Source organism: Anabas testudineus, chromosome 6 (assembly GCF_900324465.2).
Source record: "Anabas testudineus chromosome 6, fAnaTes1.2, whole genome shotgun sequence".
Taxonomy (NCBI): Eukaryota; Metazoa; Chordata; class Actinopteri; order Anabantiformes; family Anabantidae; genus Anabas; species Anabas testudineus.
This window is the reverse complement of record NC_046615.1, coordinates 7,208,224-7,229,371: the sequence shown is the minus strand read 5'-3', so window position 1 is coordinate 7,229,371 and position 21,148 is coordinate 7,208,224. Positions and strand designations below refer to the sequence as shown.

The window sequence follows — 21,148 nt, the reverse complement described above, 5'->3', positions numbered from 1 at the left end:
ATCACTTTTCACTTCACTTTCGCCCTTCAGACCATTTCATCATATGTACACAGGTAAAGAAATAAAATAATTATATTGTATTATTTAATAATGGCACTGATGTCCACTTTATGGCAAACTTTAACTGAGTTGCTACTTTACTTCAACTACTGACAAGAGGAGGGCATCTGTTAAGTGGCCTACTGCAAGCAGATTTTTAGAGTGGCTCAATAGTTCACATCCAGCTGCTCCGCTCTGTCACTTAGCGTTTCCATCTTCTTCCTTCCTCCCAATACCCTCAGTTACTCTCTCAAGAACGATTCATACCTCCAGTTAAAATACACAACTCTACCTTAATACACGCCTCGGATGGACGCGACAATTTTGTGTCTTCCCTCCGTGGTACCCGTTGATTTCTGAAGTGCAGCCATTTTCACTCGCTTTGCCATTTGGCGATGGCTTTGGTGATATGAGGTTCAGAACAAGGGTCCTTCGAGGTAACTCTTTACGAGAGAACGAATGATATGAGCTCCATAAATTTATGATGGCTTGGATGGGACGCACAGGCAGAGGAAATAGAATTTGCAATGCAATCATCACTTTAAAGAGAAGCCGAAAAGATGCACCGCTGAGGGCACTGCCATTTACAACCGGCAACAACAGCAGCACTGGAAGCGGTACCTACTTTGAAACAACAAATTGCAAGAGCAAAGCAGTGGAAATCTTTTGCAACTACCGAGTAATTTCACAGTAGATAATGAGTTACAGAAAGGCAAGAAAATCACTTTCACAGTAACAGCACGTTAAAATAAATGAAAGAGACAGACGGGAATGCACATTTTTGGAAAATCAACTGGTATTTTAGATTTTTAAAGAGACCCAGAAAATCAAAAGCTAAAGATGCACTCTATTTATTTCTTTATTCTTTTTGTTTGTTTGTTTGATTAAGACTTAAGGGTATGATCAGGCAATTATGGCCAGCCACTCTGGATCTTTTTTTTTTTTTTTTTGCCAGTGAAGACGAGTGCAGGAAGTGTGATGGATGAGGCGCTGTGCTCTTGCTGATGAGTAATATTTTGGCTCATTGAAGGATTGTGTGACTGCAACTCTGTGCTGTGATACAGGTCACTGAGTTAAGTGGATGGCTGTCAGACATGCTCACTGAGGCCAACACAGCAACCTCCACTGCAAGTGTCCAGTTGGCACACGGCAAACCGTACGAGTCACTATTTCCTAAATCATATCCCCTCTCATCCCTTCACCAGCATCTATACACTCCTCTTCTAAATCCTTATCTTCTCTCTTTTGTGCTTTCATCATCTTTCCCTCCATCCCTCCTGCCTCTAAATTTTGTATAACCCAATTTCTCCCAAAAATATATCACCAGTGTCTAGTCTATTTCTCATCTCCTCCTCCTTTCAGCATCCCAATTTCTCTCCTGATGCCTCTCTCTCTCTCTCTCTCCCCCTCCAGTCGGCTCTGTCGGTGTCCTCTCTGTTTGGAGATAAAAGATGGTGGCCCTGCTGTCAGACGGTTTGCAAGAGGTTGCTAATGTGAAAATTGAGTACACAACGCTGTGAGACATTAAGTAGCTCTGGCTTACACTTGATTCATTTTTCCGTGTTGCCATAACTCCTCTCAGTTTAATTATTCCTATGCGAGTTGCCTGCTAAACAACCGGTGTGTTACACTTTATACAGTGGCATGAAAAAGTATGTGAACCTTTTGGAGTTTCATGGTTTTATGCATTAATGATTCCAAAAGGTTCACATACTATTTCTTGCCACTGTATGTGCAAGAGTGGGTGTTAGAGAGAAGCCTGCTTATACGTCCTTGTGTACAGAGTTTATTTTTTACTCTTCGTGATGTACCACACTGTGTTCACGAATTTGCATGTTCATCCATGTGGATTTTTCCTGTTTTGTCTGTCTGTGCCTGGAAGGTCCCACACTGTCACATTTGGAGGCCTCACTTTGCTTTCCTCCTGTGTACCCTGTACACACAAACTCTTGCCTTTCCCTGCACCACAGCAAGTCACGCATGCTTTGTGCATCTTTGCAGACAGAGAAAAACAATTTCAATGAATCTACAGCCAGAGAAAGAAAAAAAAAAAAAAAAAGGATTTTGACACCCCCACACGATTCCTTAGGAACAATAAAGCCCTAAGGGTTAAACGGGAGGAAGATAAGGGAGAAGCATCCTCATCCCTTCTGTGATCTCCACCTATTGGCTTTAAGGTGTTGTTGGCATGGCAGCTGTGCATCAGAGTCAAATATTAGGTTTGGCAGGGTTTCAACATCAGGGTTGCTCGCACTGCCACTGCAAACATAGAGATAGAGATTTAATTAGACACATTTTCTTCCTGACAGTTCTGAGATGGCAGTATGTCAAGTGCAAATGTCTTGCAGTGTAATTCTTCTAGTTAGATTTAAATGAGGAAATTATCAGTCGCGATTCATTTAAAAAGCATCTCATCTTGACATCTGAGTATTTAAATGTTTAGCATACACTGCATTCACCAGGCCTCATTCACCTTACACTTGCTTCATAACTCATCAGCAGCAGCAGTTTCTGTACATGATGTGCCAGAGGTTTTGTTCTGCAATGAAAACACTATTACCATTCAGTAAGAGTGGAGATGTTTTTGTGTTTTTTTTTAATTCCAGACATCAGTGTAATGAGTGAGTGAGAAAATACACAACTCTTGAGATGTGCTGTAATAGAATGACACACGGAAAACCAGACCCCACAACCTGCTAATGTTCGTACAGTACATCAAACACCTGTTCCTTGGGTTGCACAGTCTGGACACTAGTGCAAAGCAATAATGAAAAATGATTGGTCATGCTTTCAGCCTGTGTCACATCACTCGAGACGGTGCAGAACACCACTCAAATCTACATGAGCCTCTACAGATGCACAGACATGAGCACAGGAGCTGTCTGCCTCTTTTTGCCAAAATGCCATTTTCTTACATTTGCACATATATATTCTCCTCCAACAATGACCATTCCTCATGCGTGCTCTGAATAGAAATGCATTTTAATATCTGGGTTAAGAAGTAAGCTCACTTGACAAGGGATCTGCAAGGCTTGGTAAATTTGATACAGTGAGGGCTTATGGCTAAATCTCCTTTTTTCCCCACACTGCTACTATCTAATGTTGTCTTATCCTGCCTCGCCAGTGTTTTCATTACAAATGCAGTAATAAACTGCAATAACAAATCATTAAGTTACTGTATGCACGCCCGTATGTGTGTATGTATCAGATGTAGATCTATGTACTCATCATTTACACATAGTCCAGTCCAACACCATGGTACCAAAGCATTCGTGATATACCAACAGTATGGTACCACAGTTTCAGTAACATGTAAGTCCTGTTTTAAGCCATAGCTATCATACTTGCTTATCTAAGATAAGCTTTTTAAAGGATACAAAGAGCAGCTACAGGGTGTGTAGACAATAGAAAAAGAAATGTCAATGTGAAGGAAATTCATGTTAATGTTTAGGTGGTGACAAATGGGAAATGACAGTAGTCTTCAGGGATGGTGTGACACCAGGACATAAAATTGAAGAGACAAGCTATGCTGCAGCATGTCTTACCCTGAAACCTATCAGCTGGAAAGGTTACCTAAGTTCATGTCCATTTACATGACTAGGAAGGAGACACGCACATTCATGTAATCCTACGTACTCACTCAAATATGGATGCGTGCGGTCATGTTGGTGCTGAAATGTGAAAGAGCAAGAGCATCAATTATTCCTGAAGGCAACTGTTTTTTTTGTTTTTTACATTATTCACCTTTTTAGAAAAAAAAAAGGGAGATAAGAATAATGCTACAGCTGTGTCCAAGCTGTTTTCAAGCATAGGTTTATACAGTGTTTTTCAGACAAATGTATTTTCAAACAAAAAATATGATGTAATACATGAAAGGAAGCAGATGGAGATAATCGAAACTTATTCAAACTCCTTTAATCTGCTCACGATTTGCCAAAGGTTGCTTCAATAAAAATTGACCAGTGACCTTAATTTGATAAAAGGAGATGTGTAATTATTCAGTGTAGAATGATAGATGTGGCTGTGGAGCAGTATCTTTCCATCAATTGCAGGGTCAGTGGTCGATTCCCAGTTTTTCTCTCATCAAAGTGTCCTTGGACAAGATGCCGAACCCGAAGCTGAATCAGGAAGATTTCTGAAGTGTAAGGGTTATACTCTCAGATTCAGCCAAATATAATAATATAAAACTGATGGTGCCTCATGCTGCAGATAGATAGTGACCAAAAACATACAGAAAAAGTTAACAAAGAGTTTCACATAGAAAAGAAATGGGATGTTCTTCAATGGCCAAGTTAGTCACCTGATCTCAACCCAATAGAAAATGCTTTTCACTTGCTGAAGACAGCACTGAGGGCAGAAAGGCCCACAACCAATCATCTGTAGAATATGTAGGTATGTGGTGGTGTGCAAATGTCAAACAAACATATTTATGGACTTAACTGTAGATGAAGACAGTAGATCAGTGAGTTCAGAGTTGATACTAGCTTGTTTTGAATTGGGCTTGTTGGAAGAAAACAAAATGGCACACATACAAATACACTATGAGAGCAAAAAGATGGTGTTGAGGGTTTTTTTCTCTTTAATTGAGAAATTATAATATTTGTTAAAAATGAATGCAAATTTCTTGCAACTTACTAAAACCCCACAGTGGCCAATTTGCACCCCCATGACTCCCTTTTCTCCTTTTTCTTCAGTAATGACTTGTGACAGAAGGGGCCGTGTAAATGTGACATTTGTATCTGCGGCTTGGGAAGGGCTGGTGGCACTAGTGCTAACATTTCCTCTCATCTCAGGGCAGGGACTGATCCACTTCATTGAACTGGCACGATCAAATGGCGTACTTGGGATGGAGCTTTTAGGAAACAGAAATGCGTTTTAACCACTACGACACATTCCTCGCTTTCTACCTTCATTTTGCAGTGTTTCGTGCACTCATGGGAAGGTGCTGGGTGGATGCATGGATTCACTACCATTCTTTCCAAGTGCCAAATCTCATCTCCAACTCCATTACTCCGAATGAGATTCAATGTAAAATGAGCCCTGCAATCATCAAGGGTAACGCAGGCTAAAATAGAGGCCACATGCTATCTAATTGCTATCGTGTTCAGAGGTTGAATCAGCTATTTGAAATGACACTGCCTATAACACAAGAAAAAAATGAATCTAAGCTACAATGAAATAACTGAATATTGGATAATGTCCTCAAAGGGGAAAAAATATGATAGCAAGAAGGAGCTCTACCTGGTGTCAAAAAAAAAATCTTTAAAAGCTTTAAAGCTATGAGTTAAGTCAGCCACAGATGTCTGTACACTTTACTTCTAAGTGACTCTCTTGCTTTAAAGTAAGATACTGTTCAAAGGGCAAACATTTTCCTGGCTCTAGGCCTGGCTCAGCCACTTTCAGGAGGCAGTGCAAATGGACCTTGGGGAAAACATGGTACAGAGATCCTTAAACAAGTAAGACTGCAGAGGGACAAAAATAAAGCTCCGAATCCAAATAAAGAAAGAATCTTGGGGAGAGCATGAATACAGAGTAACAGAGTAGAGAGTAGATATCTTAAGCTATACTATTTAAAAGAGATAAATATCCATTAAGTTCATGTTTAATCAACTACTGCTTTCTGTCAGTTGTTTATTTTTGTAAACCTGATGTAGTTATATGTGCAAACTTGATGACACCTGGAAAAAAACAACATAATAAAAAAAGCACACTGTGGATTTTGAACCTTTGTGTTTATAATTATGCCAAATCCTCATTTAAATATAGCCGTCACCACCATGTATTCTCAGAAGATCAGCCACAAAACTCCCATAAATGAAACACGCAATTTTCACGATTTTAGTACTCGCTATTTAGGATCTTAGTAAATCAGGCCTTTACTATATACAGCTCAGTACATGGGCATTGAAGTGCAGCTCACTCTGTTTCCAGTTTTTCACCCTATAATTTTCAGCATCTGTTGTAACCATGTGATAACTCTGTCACTTCACTCTCATCCAAACCTCTCACTCAGTCAGAAGACAAACAGCGTCAATAGAGATCTACTTCCAGAAACCAAGCGTTTACAACGTCAGGTTTACAGAGTGTCAAGATACTGGCAAAGTGAGAGTAAGCGCGTTTAACACGTGTCCTACAAAGAGTTCTTTTAGTTTGTCTCTCATAGACCCGGCAATGCAAAACCTCCCAAACAGCTACAGATTAACAAGTTCGAGTGAAAAGGGGTTTAATCAGTTCACACAATAATCTGTGTGGAAAGCAAATGAAGTCAACAAAACACCACCCGGATCGTGTTTTTCTTCATACAAGAACATGAACCTATAACACATTCAAAACATTTTGCATTAAAAACTAGTTATCCCCTTTACTTTTTACACCTATTTGTGAAAGGCTGCGATCAGCTTGCATGCACAAGAACCCAAAATGTGATGTACATGCATGTGTATGCTAGGTCCTAAGAGGTGAAATATTATCCATTGCTCTACTACCAATAATGTATGATAAATTAAGTTAACTAATTTAATTAATGGTCACCCTTGATGCTCCATTTGACCAGACAGACCATTCTAGTCCCGTTGGTTTCTCACCATAAGGCTTCTTATGCAATGCTGAACTCCTGACGCTTGCATGTTGACACTCTACATCAGTATTGGCAAAATGTTTTGTGGACTGATTAAACTAAGATTGAATTATTTGGTAATGACACACAACACACGTTTCTTTTTTTGTAGTTATTCTTAATAAAGACTTAAAGATCAGATTTGTTTGTTATTATTCAAGGGAATCTTGACTTAACTGATGGATGCTGGAGGCAATGGGCTTTTTGGTCATATTATATCTAGGAAAAACCTCAGAACCTCGAGGCACAGGATGAACGCCTTTTTGAAAAACTTTTGGCTGCAAGCTAAGAAAACTATCACACAAAAATGGCTACAGCTAAGCACACCGACAAAGGATGACTAGATAGTAAGTGGCAATGAAATAAAGCAAATGGAGAAACTCATATTTATTCCCTAAACTTATATATACCCAATATGTAAAATGCTGGACTAAATGGACTTATGGACTTCATAAACTGGATATGTCTACGAGATGTAAGCCATTGCAAACCCTATTAATGCCATATTGTTAACGTCCACTTGATAATAGTATGTATGTAATGCATTTTCCAATGATACAATATACACACCTTATTATGTTTAAGAGTAAACAGTAGACACTAATACTCCATACACACTGTCTACTAAACAGACAGACTTCTCAGAGGTACATTGAGCATCTCATAGACGTGTGAAATGCATTCAAAAGTCAAGCATTTTTTATTGAATGTGAAAGGTGTAAAACAAGTTTATATTCCCTCAGCTATACTGACTCAAAAGATGTATTATTTGTACCAGAATTCAGTTATTGTGTTACAGCCACCCCCCCCTTTTCCCTTTGGAACTGCTGCTTGTCATAGTTAAATGCCTCCTGCACTCAGTCTACATGTGCGCAGGATAAATAGTCACTGTTCACTTTGATGTAATGTTGTTTTTCCTAACGAGGATGGTAGCAGCCCTGCAGGCAGGTGCAGTCCCAGTGGAACGCAGGCACACACACACACTGGGCCTCCCTGCTTGGCTGCTACGTAGTTGCTGACCTGTCCAGTAGTGTGGGACCACTTCCAGGTTGAAATACTCTCTCCAGCAGTATGTAAGCAATGTCTCTGGTCCAACTCTCTGGGCACTTTGGAACCACTACAATCCTAACATTATGCCTCAGTGCAATGCCCTTTCATTTGTCCTGCTGTGACTTAGGTCAGATTGGCAGGAGGTTCACCTTTTGCTAAGTAACTACCATGTAAGAGAATGAGCTCTAGTTCATTCCTACATGAGTGCCATTCCGGGTGACCCACTCAGACGTCACTGTATTTAAATAGCTTTCCAGGTCAGCTCTGGCCACGTTGAAGGCTGTAATACAACCATTGCCATTTCAGTCTCGAAAATGACTGTGACCTTGTTCTAGAAATGTTAACAAAGGCCCTCAGCAGGGAGCAGGCTAATTTGCCCCCATGAGCCATGTGTTGAGACCTAAAACCGGGGATGAAGTAAGATTTCTGGAGAGTAACCACTACTTTGAGACAATGGTGGAGTATAGGGATCAGAATGTGCAGCTGAGGAAGGTCCCTTTGGACTGATACTATGCATTGTGAAATGTAAATGAGGAAGGAAAGAAGGTCTGGTCAGGTCTTTTGTAAATGCAAAATGCTTCCATAGGTAAATTCTTATTACAATTTTTGTTATACGCTGTCACTTTTAATAGAAAAATCTAACTTTAAGAAGTTTGCTAATTAATGAATTAGATGTGCAGAGTCCAGATGGGACCAATGCTAGCTAAGGTTGGATTAATACTGAAATTTGGGTCCCAGTCTGCATTGAGTCTGGACAGTGATCTTAACAGGAAATGACAAAACTCTTCTTTCAGTGGAGACCATTTGACTCTATTCATTTTTATACATCGTGAAAAACAACATATACAGACTCGCAAATTGCCAGTTTGACGATCTATTGCCGTAAACATGCGGCCCTCATTTGGATTTGTCAAAAGTGTTGGTTTCATCGTTGTTCCCAAAATGGAACGGTTTCACTTCAGTGCATGTATTCCATTACACTCTGCTTGCTGTCAGTTACCTGACACCCACAGAGAGAAAGTGGGAGAGCCTGCCAGGAATCCATTCATCAGAAACATTACAGTTTTATTGTTATGTGCATTACTGTGTCATTTTCAGGAGGATACAGAAAAAAAAACGTAATTTCGAGCTAAGTTTGACACTTTAAAGTCTATATTTTAAAGATACAAATGAATGAATGGCAAAACTAGCTTTAATCACAAAAATTGTTGAGGAGAAACAAATTTACATCTGTTTTTGAAAATACAGTTAAATGATTTGTATTTACTGTATTTGACATTTTCCTACCTTACACAGTACATACTGTATATGGTTAGGTAATGTTAGGTAAAGTCTGTTGTGTAGGTGCTGTAGTCAGTAATAATTAATGTAAAATCGGTAATCTCTGTGTCACTTTGCATTACAATAACAACTGGAGTGAGCATTTTAAGAGTGCAGCTCTTAAGTGGTTTTGGGTGGACAATGTTACATAAGCCATAAACACATTGCTTACAGTATTTCTTATCATATAAGCCTTTTCTCTTGTGTGCATTAGAGCTTAACACACCATTTGAAAACAACAAACAAACAAGTACAGAACAACAACTGATTTTACATTTCGTACCACAGTTATAGGATTAACAAGTTCTGGTTTCCTTATCTTATATGAATTCTCAGCAGGTGTGAAACATTTTAACTAGGACAAGCAACAGAAGAAATTCAACTGAGGTCAGATGACGGATGATGCTGGTCCAGAACATTTCACTGATTGGGCAGAAAAATGCTGCTTTGCTGCTTAATCTGCATGTTTTCAGTAAGCACCCTGCTGCATTGTCAAGGAAAGACAACTATTAAACAGTATAAAAAGGGCTACAGGTACAATTCATACATTGCTCATCCACAATGGATGACAGCATCAAATGCTTAAAAAGCTGAAGTCAGCAGTTTAACGTCATATTCAAGTAAGTGTTTTGGTCAGGTTTTAAATGTAGTGTGCTGGAGTAAAACATGAAAATTTAAACTATTTAAATGTATAGGACACAGTTCTATTCTTGAGCATTTTAAATATAGGAAGACATTCTAATAATAATTGGAGCACTGTTTGTATTTATAAAGGTACACTCTACGCCCTGACCACAGTCCAATATGTTCACTTAAAAAAAAACACAGAAAAGCACACCAGCTCCCTAAAGAGCAAAGGAAAGCAGGCTTAGTTCATATTACTTATTTATCACTCTCTACTTCTGTACACAAACACGAGGGCAAAACATTGATTACTACCCAAATAAATTAGATTTCTTTTATCTCCTTTAGAGTTTACTTTGGTGTTCATGCACTATATTAAACTACATGCATGGTGAAAAATAAAAGTTGTTTTTATTATTAATAATTATGTATTATTATTATTATTATTATTATTATTACCATTATTAATAGTCACTGATAATCATTACCAGTCAAAAGCAGTTCATCAATCAATCATCAATCCTGGAACAGGAGGTGATGCAGAAGACAATTTAGCATGTGATGAAAAGGAAGAGTAACCACCCATATTGAGTATTTAAGAAAAGTCTGGCAATGAAAAAGTGCTGACATCATAACTTTGAGAAGTTCTGAAATATCCTTGTAACCTTGCGGACACAGAAAAAATATACCTATACACATAAGAAAAAGCTTAATCTGCACTGCATCACTGCATGTCCATGAGTCTGATAAAGACAGAGAGGCGAGAGCTGCTCCTGCTTGGGAAAACATGACGAGCTAGCAACATTATAAAATTATCTACCGGCACATCTCATCAATTTGCTTCACCTCCATCTCCCCGGAGGATGGAGGCAGCATGTGAGCAGGACAGAATGGACTGAGGAACATAAGGTCAGAGGTTCAAGAATACCCATGAGCTCAACATCAGAGAGATAAAGAGAGGCTAAAACGAGCTTCAGCTGCGAGAACTTTTCATCCCACACCTCACACAGACACCTGGTGGGCTTTTTTATACTTTTGGTGACAGTGTGGAGAACTTCCTTTCATTTTGTTGCACAATGTCTATCAGCCACCTTACACCTTCAGCACTGTGAGGTATAGAGAGATGCAGAAAAATGCTTAGCCACTGCACTCTGACTTAGCTTTTTCCATTTACTCAATACAAGGCCTGACTTTGCAGGCTACAGTCACACCAGCCCTAAGCAGATGTGAATGATTTTTTTTTTTTTTTTTTTAGAATGAAACTTTGAAATACTGAGTTTTCTCATTAGAGTTAACCCTCTGAGAAATACTCTGGGCCAATTGTGGATTCATCCCTCGCCGTGACTGCAGCACTTGGTAAGAATGAATGAGAAAACAGAAAAAAAAGGAAACAAACACACGCAGAGCGAGAGAGAGAGACGTGGCAGCCTGCAGAATGCAGAGTGAACGGGGGCCACGAGGAAAAAAGCTATTCTTTGACATATTTGGCACTCGCAATTCTTTTACGGAGAAAGCAATAACGGAGTTTGAATGAAAAGAAGAGAGTAAGAGAGAGAGGTAAAAAGGGATTATGAGAAAAACAAAATCTCACGGGACGGCAAACGTACTTCCAATATTTGCTACAGCGGGAGATTCCACCATGTGAAAAAGGTAGCTGATGATACAGACTGATCTGATTTTGCTGATCTGATTAGAGATGAAAGGGTGCATTTATCTAATGAAGCCTCTAACCTGGTGAAGCATTAAGCTAATGAAACGGCCCTGCCCTGAATACGGGATGTCTGATTCTGCAACAAAACAATCGAGAGCTGCTCTCCCAAAACGCCGCCACAAGGCTCGATGTCTGCGTCTGAGCCGGCCAATGAGGGGAGCACCGTCTGATCTAGACTACAGGCTGACTGCTGAGGAGAACGGCGTGAGGCCTGCTCAGAGCACCGAGAGGATTGTGTGTGTGTGTGTGTGTGTGTGTGTGTGTGTGAGGCTTGTAGGTGGTCGTGATGTAGAAAACACAGCGTGGAATCACAAGAGCTCCGACTCTGACCGCCGAGGCTTGTGTGGCAGACAGACGAGCGAGCGCTGTAGCAGATCCTCGTATGTTAGAGGAGCACACACAGCGAGCCTTGTGCGAGAGCCACTCATGTGAACAGGTTTGTTTCCTAAGTGGTATGTAAGAGCGGTTCAAGAGAACTTTCATCAATGACCGATTTTCTCTAAGGCACAAAATGCGTCACACAGGTCAGTTTAGTTACTGTTGGGAGTACAAGTACTACTTCTGTGGATTTGATTATGGCATCGGGGTAATTTGGAGTTAGGCTTTAGACTTCAAATGGGGAAGTTATAAACGGCACAGATGAAAAAAGATGAGAGCAGCAAATAATGAATGACTCTTACTGAAGGTTTATTATAGGAAACATAGGACAAACAGCTCTTTTCACATGCCAGCTTCAACAGTTTGGTAATGCTTGGAAAAACTCCAAGTGAGGAGTTGCTGCAGATGATCATCCTCTGCTGCATCTGATACTTTCCTTTTCTGTCATATGACGCCGTCTTGACCACTTCCCTTATGAGTCACGGGCTACTTTGCTTGGACAACATATTTCTCAACATCCAACTGTGAAACTATTCCCACATTTATTTCGGTCACAGCATGACAGTGCTCTGATGACACATTTCTTGGCAGTTCATTTTCTCCTTTTTTTTATTTATTTATTTATTTTTTTATATTTCTGGTCCTGTATCATCAAGTGACGCATTTGTTATGCTTCCATCTGTTGATTTCTAACAGCAAAAACCAATATTCAAATTTCATAAACATTTCTCCTGATGAACAAATGGCACTCAGATTTTAAAAAAGATAAATATTACTATTTGTGAACACATTTACCACTTTTTGTTTTCTTTAACTTTGTGTTTTCATACTCTACCTGCTGACCGCATTATGACCACCATGAACTATACAACTGGGGGATAAACATCATCCAAAAACAATACAGCCATAAACCATTTCAAACTTGGAATCACAGAAAACAATACAAACACAATATCTACACAACCCTCGTTAACTTGTATCAATATTACCGCCTGGTAAAGGGAATGAATCTGCCTTCTGTCTAATGGGGGTCCACTGAACTATCACCAAATATGCAGGCAATGGACCTGTGTTAATGAAAAGCTATTAGCAGCATTCTCCATTTAAACAGTACAGGCCAAATCCATTTAGAGCATTTTATTCCAAATGCCCAAGGCTTTGTATTTAATCCACTGCCAAAGCTGCTGCACCCTGTGCTTGTTGCAGGTTTTTCAGCAGGCTGTACCTCTGCGGGCTATTCAGCAAGCTAACAGTAGCCAGAGGATTGTCGGGAAGTTATTCTGTAATCCCCAGAGAGGAAAAAAAAAATTCCCATCAAGCATACAAATGACACCAGACAGTGAGAATAATCATTCGTGTAAAGAACTTGTGCTTATTGTTTTATTAACACAGCAGAAATGAAACTCTCAATTTAACTTGGGATTTGAATTTATAAACCATTGCTTTATAGTCAGGATTTTTGAGTGGTGCGCTATGGGGGACTAGAGCCGATACACACACACACAGAGCTGGTGCAAGTGTGCAACCAGCTGGACACATCGGAGCTCCACAACTAATCTACAAGTCTACTCACTCCTCACTGTTAAATATTAATATGACGAATGTCCTCCTTTAGAACTTTTTCTTAAACCCGCTCCCACAATGTGTTTTGCACGCGTTTGTGCACATGCCTGATCAGTGTCAATGCACCACAAATCACCAGATGCACAGTTGTGGCCGTCACTGTGCGTTATTGCATGCGTTAAATGAGGGACTGGTAGAGCACTTTAACAGAGGAGACTCTCATCAAGATGTCTGGGCTGTGCAGTGCAGAGACCACACCAAGCCTGGACCAAAGCCACTGAACAGGTAGAGTCCATAAATCACTTCAGTCAGGCCAGGGACAGACATAGGCACAGACGGTCTCCGCCTGCTATAACGTTAGCCAGTGCACCCTTCACTAGAGCTTCACACACACATTGCAGCTCAGTCACACTCATGCACTGTGGTCAACAAGGATCTTAAACTATCCACTATGTCTGAAAAAAGTAGTTTATGGCGCTAATTCAGATGTCAAGGGCATTGCAGTTATGATTTACAGTGACCCTGTGGCCGGATTGTGATGCATTGCAGAGGCACAGCGTTTTACATTGTGATGAATACTGTTAGGCGTGGGACCAGATAGATTCTTAACACACCTTAGGGGATGCTGTATGCCAGGCACTCAGCCTCGAAGGTTTCCAGGGAGAAGCCAAACCATTATGTATATAAACTCCAGGGCTTTAAAAAAAATGAAATTAATTCTTTAGCCATACGCCTTCACACATCTTTTAAAAGGGCAAAAAGGAAGAAGCACTTTTTTATAGTACTGTACTATGACAGAGGAAAATAATAACTCCACCTGGAAGACAGGAATATATGATTTGAGGTTGGAGAATAGAAAAAAAAAAGCCCAATGGATTTCTCATGGCCAGATGGGGTTTCCATTTCAATTTTTGTGGCAGCTCATGGCAATTTGAAGCACACACACCCTGCACTTAAAGGTCTACAACTTCCCATTTGATTTTCCCTCCTCTGCCTCTCTTTCTCCCCTCCTCTGTCGGCTCTAAGAGGATATGAACACAAACATACTGTATGTGTTGGCATGCATGGTGCTTCAATAGGGCACAGGAGGCAACAGGAGGACCTTGATGTGTTGGAGAGCAGTGGATGTGCATCATAAATAGGAATAACTAAATACCAAGTATGCGTTTAAATGCTGAAAACTACTTGCAAGAGTGCAAGACAAAAATCTGTTTATTGGGCTCATCGCCAAAGGGATGTGGTCATTGTTGGGCTGGGGCAGTAGATGAGGAGCCTTGCAAAGCAGACCATAGCCCACTCACATCAACCCCTTCCTACTGATGGGGGCAGCTGGTCTGTATGTATATGCAAATGCTGCAGGAGTGACAGGAGACACAAGTTGAACCAAGCTTAACAACCCCATTCACACTCACATTTACTCAAGTACTGTACCTAAATAGAATTTGAAGGTACTTTACTTTATGTTTACCCTGGTGTGTCTCAGGTTGAAATGTTATATGATGTAGTTTATGTATATAAACTCCAGGGCTGGATAGTGCAGTGGCAAATTCACTGCCCTCCATGTGGGAGACTTATCTCAAGCATTTGGCAAATGACTAAATGTTTACCTCACTACATTTATTTTAATGTTTAGTTCTTTGCAAAATATAAAAAGCTAATACCTATGATGCATTATTATGAATTAACTACCTGACTGCACATTTACTTCTTAAAATGCCATTAGTAATGTCTATACATTCCTGAATCAATAATTCAAATTCAATAATTTCATACTAATGGATGTTAAATAGACTTCTGCATTAAATACATTTAATTTGCACTTTTACTTGTAACAGAGTATTTTTATACTGTGGTACTGTTACTTTTACTTTTACTTTAATAGATGATTTGAATACTACACCAAAGAGACTTTCAGACCCATCACTAACAACTGTTCTTTCCCTAACCTTAACCAAGCGTTTTGTTGCCCAACCCTGCAGTGTGTTCTGACAGAACATCCGTTACGTTGTTCATGTTGCACTAAACAGCAACTGTTCAGACATTAGCTCTAAGCAAACTGCAAAAGGACACTGCGATGTGACTCTTCTACTGTATGTGTGTTTGACTGATAGTTCAGCCTCTATCTGAACTCACCAGAAACACAGTTAGAAATTAGATTCATCGCCTGGAGATGAGCATGAACGTTTTGCTTTAGTTCGCTTCAAGCATTTTAATTGTGTACTTGTTGCATGTTTGTTTGCATCAGTTTGAATATCTTGACATTATGGATGTAATTGTGTGCAATTAGAGGCAAATGTGCCGACTCTAACATTCCTCTGACACTAACTATCGTTTTGAACTGAATCTTATCCAGATCAGCTTTCTATTGTCATCAGTGTTGTCTCTGAGGTCAAAGGTTGCTTCTGATCTGCTTTGATCCTTGGTATTAGTGCAATATTCAACAGCATCACTAAAATCTAGCCATCTGTCTGTCTGCATGGTCTATACATAGATTCATAGTATGATTGCTTCAAATCTACCAGCCCCCCACTTCTACCCCAACATGCAAACACAATTCTAGCCCAGTGACGGATTAGGGAAGCCACAGACCTACATCACTGTATAATCCTTTGTTTAAAAGAATTTTATCATCTCAAATCACAACAGTGTCGACATCATTTCATGAAAAGATTATTATGTTGCTATTGAAAACAGAATATTCCATTTAGATACAACAGTGATACAAGTAAGCTTGTTCCAGTAACAAGAGGTGTCTATTGTCAGTGGATTCAAATGGAGGTGAGTGTACAGTCATACTGAAAGTAAAAGGAACATGGACTAAAGCTTTAGACGCAGACAGGACAACAGCAGTAAATAGACATGAATCAAATTCAGAGGGAGTGATACATTAATCTGAATGGAGGAAAGATGTTTGTAAACATCTTATATTGTGACACACACACACATACATCACACACTCAAATGCACTTAGGACTTGACGCAACAAGAACAAACAAGCAAAAAAAAAAAAAAAAACTCTGGATCATCATTGGTTGAAATCTAACATTAGTCCATACTCAAGTCAATCAAGCCCTGCACATTAAAAAGCTATTTGTTTCATACATGCCGTGCATGCATTCACCATGTCGACATGCAGATCTGTTTAGACATCATGCTGAATTATATTGTACTGTAACTCCCAGCTGAACAGGATCGACACAATGCAGACAGACTATGGTGGGAGAAACACTCAGCTAGTGTTGTAAACATGCTGCAGCCTAATGAATGTTCCACTTGGAGGATTGGGGGATATTTGAGGACAGTTTTTGTTTTTTGTTTTTTTGCTCTTTTCATTTGTAGTGAGAGATAATGATGATCTCAGTAACAATCTCTCCATGAACAAATTATGAGAAATGAAAGTAAGAGCCCCCCCGTCTCCTCTGGACACTCACACTGAAAGACACAGGTCGCTTTGTTTATATGAAGTCACTGGATGTCTTGTTTGTAATTCTGTGTCTTTTTCTGGTCATTTTGCACATTTTAACTGTGCTCTGTGACTTTCAAGCAAGAAATATTAACACTCAGAAAATAAAAAGGCACAGCCTTGTTCAGAAAACCACTTGTTCAGAAAACTCTACTTATATGAACTGTTACTTTATAAGGTTTCTTAAGAAAAGCTAAATAAATATCTCTATCTTTTCTGAAGTATAAGAATTTTGCTTTAAACATAAATCAATCTCTTTCAACCTTGTCATGTTCTCAAAATCAATGGACTAGTCTGCTCATTGGTTTTGCCTCAATGCCAACTTAAGGATAATTGATTACTGAAATTCCACAAAAAGCTCCATTTCAAACACTGGTCTTTAGTTCAACCACACGTGTGGTGTTAAGAATAAAATGCACGTAAGCAATTACATCATGATGTGTGAAAATGGACAGTTTTCAAGTGATGTACGCTGACGAGACTTAAGGGATTTAAGGGTTAAAACAATCTTCTACCCAAAGTTTGTGCAAGATTCCACTGAACGAGGTTCAACTTATATCGAGCTCTTCAATCAATATTCATGCTTACACGTGACAAACAAGATGATATGTGTCATCTTTGTTGAACCTGAAACTCTTACAAAAGGCTGTAACTCATCTCGACCCTGTTTTCGGTCGATACCTCAGCACAGGAGATGGTTTTGATTTGGTACCCCGGTGTGAAAAATGTGCAGTCTCCCTCAAGAGGAAATAACCTTTTGTTATCAGTCTTTGGGTCAAGGAATCACAGACTGGATCTGACAGGATTACTAGCAGACACATGCAAGACTTTTTTTTTTTTTTAAACTAATTAGATTATTAGCTACAACAGCAGGGGATGGGGCATGAATTAAAGGCCACCACTACAGTAGGAGAAGATGACATGTAAATTGAAGGAGGTGGAAATAAAACAATAAAATACAACCTGCATGTGATTGTAGGCATTCAGACTTATATGCATACAGCTGTAATCGCATGTTTGCAAGTGTTATTAAGGGGCTGCCATATAGGGTGGGAACTGATTGAGTTACAGTGTAAGACCACATCCATCACTGGGGACGCGCTGTATAAAACATTCACAGGAGAAATAGAACGCAATGACTCATATGAAACACCTTAATTTTGCAAATCAAACTGAATAAAACCTCTGAGTTTTCATGCAAAACACAGTAAAGAAAAATGTTCATCTTACAAATACTGCAGCATTCAAACTCATGATGATACAGATGATGGTAAGATGGTTTTTACTTATTTCTGTGTGTGGTATTCATGGTACATCATGTTTACAAATCAAAAAGGCACCAAACTCACTTCTAGGTGTTTCAGGGCAGCATACCTGACTGACGCTGACATGCGATTATTCGAAGCAAACATAAAAACCTACAGTGTTTCCTTTAAAACATGCATTTACATTTACGACGTCATTTTCAAAGTCACGCGCAAAGAGCACATGCGTCAGCGCGCAAACAGGTCGTTTATCCATTAGCCGGGATGAAAAGGTAACAGACAAACAAATACAAATGGGCCTGTGACTATCCATTATCGGCACTCTTGCTTGACGAATGTCAGCGGCTCCCGCACTCTGAGGCTGGTGGTGTCATGAAACGTTTAAACTGAAGCAACACAGAGACCCATCAGCGTGTTAAATGTGCGCTGGGAACAGATTTAGAAGATTTAGAGTAATGGAATAATCACTGTGAAGGAGCACGGCAGAGCGGAGTCACGCAAGACTAGTTGTGGCGACCTTGGATTTCATCAATACCATCAGCCCCGTGTATCTCATATGAAACAACATAGTGCTTGTTGCTTTTCAGTCAACTTAAAAGCAAAACTAATCTCAGTCGTGATTGCAGTGGATAGATATTATGCCAGAGGCCTGTGAATGAAGGCAATAACAGTATGGGAGCCTGACGAAATAGAATTTAGACAAAGATCAGAAAAGCAGAGTCACTAAAGGTCTTACGAAGGAGAAAAGCATTGGACCAAGCTGAATTCGCATTCTTATCTTAGAAAGAGATATTTTAACCTTTGAAGTCATTTTACAGTCATTATGAGCAGAACTGCAACATGATTATGTTGTATTATTTGTCCCTGGGGCTACGTGCATACGAGTAGAGTATATATATGCAGCTGTTAATATGCAAGCAATTTAGTCGATGTGTATCTATGTTGTATTATGTCTGAGTGGTGTGTAATTGTCTTGTCACTGAGGTGTGGAGAGAGATGCTGGGAGAGACAGAGACGCAATTAGCAGTGGATGGCTGGAACATGTGGGTGGTCATGGAGGTGAGAAGGTCAGCTCTGATTGTTGTCTTCAGTCACAGTGCCTAAAGAGAGGGTCTGTTTGTCTCAATCAACAAAGCTCATTGAGCAAACTGAGGCAAAGCACAGATGCGTACATTAACATACATACACACACTATATCTTTAACAGCTTCTATCCTTCTGGCTCTCTCAAACCTCTCAGACTGGGATTTGTGATCTAAGGCCAGTGCAGCTGTAATGCCCTTCTCAGTATACTGACAGATGATCCAGCCTGCCCTTTGGGCTCCAGTCGGAATGGCAACAGATCAATACCCGCGCTGGCTGACTGTCAGCATTCACACAAACATTTACAAGCATGCACAGCCTACAAGTACACACACACACACACACACACACACACACACACGTGCAAGGCTAGCATCAAAGCCCATCTGAGCCGAGCTGCATTTGCAGGAACAGGACCTGGATGTGTGCAACACAGCAGGACAGGGCATTCCTGGGATAGTTCCCAGCCTAGAGCAGCAGCAAAGTTTGAGGATGACAGAGCTGTGGAATTCTGCTCACAGATTTCTCTGGCTCCACCGACTGGTTATATTAAGCAGTTTGGATGAACTGACTGACCGAACAAAGCAACAGGTTGAAGAAACAATCAAGAGGTAGACGTCTCCATGAGATGTGTGTGTATGTCTGCGTGTAGCAGGGTGGTCCATTAACTTCTGTGGATGACTTTGTGTGTGGTCAATCGCGCTGATGTGTTGCCGACGGTGGCGTCGGTGTGACTGCATCAGGTGGGAACGAGGAGTGTAAAGTAAAAACTTTAGCATTCATTCACTAAAATATGCAAACTTTTTATCTAGTATCTAGTATAGGGAGTATATCTGTGTATGTTACTGTTTATTTAATGGGCAAATGAATTAAAAAAAAATGTTTAAACACACCAATGAATACATTCCAATAATTTCTTACAACTGCTTAGTCACTTCTACCAACACATGCTTGTTCACCACCTCCAGACAGCTGTGCTTTGGACAACTCTAGAAATATGGACATTTCCTTCGTAATTTGATTTCTAATTAAGCGTGACAGACCCTCAAGACGCAAAGTCACATTTACCATTACTCATGCAATATTTTTTTTAAAGAAAAAAAAAATTGGGGATTTATGATATGAAGGCTGAATTAGGGTGGCTAAGAAGGCTCTGATGATCAGACTCCACTCAGGAACAAATGGGCAGGAAAACTACCCTCAAGAATGAGGAAATCAGAAATTTCTCTCCATCTCTAACACCATTCTCCGGTGCTTTCTTACACAACTGCAATGAAATGCAAATGTTTGTCAGGGACAACCCAAAGAACAGCGATATTTATTCAAAAGAGCATCATATTGCATTGTCATGACAGAACCAATTCATGCACTCCTACACATACTGTAAGGACGCAGGCAAATAGACATAAATACATAATGTCGCATTATTTACTTTGACAAAGAAGCCTGCTGTCTGCTGTCAAATGGAGACGCTCTGAGGCTCAAACTGAATAGCTCGTCCTTTTCAAATATACAATTCATATCTGTATGCTCACATCATTTTTCCCCCCAAACAGAATCAGCGTGCAGTGACCTATGCAAATAAACGGTGTCCAAAACAGGGCCTCTGTTGGCTTTGTTTCATCATGCATTGCGTCGCTGATCCTTGCCACATACATAAAAATAAGACACGTATAAATAATTGAACTCCTAAATTGACACTCAGAATAACACTAACACCCCCACACTTAACTTGTCTGTTTCCTCCCTCTCCCAACCAGGCGGTAATTTATTGTCTCCCACTGCCATAGCAGAGTCAATCAATAGCCAATTAAAGACAGGAATACAAAGTCTCTGGTGACCACTAGTGCATGTGATACTGTTTGGCCAAGGAAATAAAAATGCAAATACTTCACTGGCAACACAGCATCAGACACGCTAACACTCTTCCACTGAACAATGAACCAATGTAACAGTCTTCTCCAAAGACTGTTGCCTCATGGGTTGTGTATAGCCTTAATGCTACTGGGTTTACCAATTTAGTGAGTCTTTCGGAGG

At 40.0% G+C, this 21,148-nt stretch overlaps 1 protein-coding gene across 2 annotated transcripts in view; it reads right to left on the bottom strand.

Moving 5' to 3' along the window:
* Window positions 1-21,148, bottom strand: part of tspan9a (tetraspanin 9a) — a 138,050-nt gene that overhangs the window by 77,321 nt on the left and 39,581 nt on the right. The gene's annotated exons all lie outside the window — the stretch shown is intronic.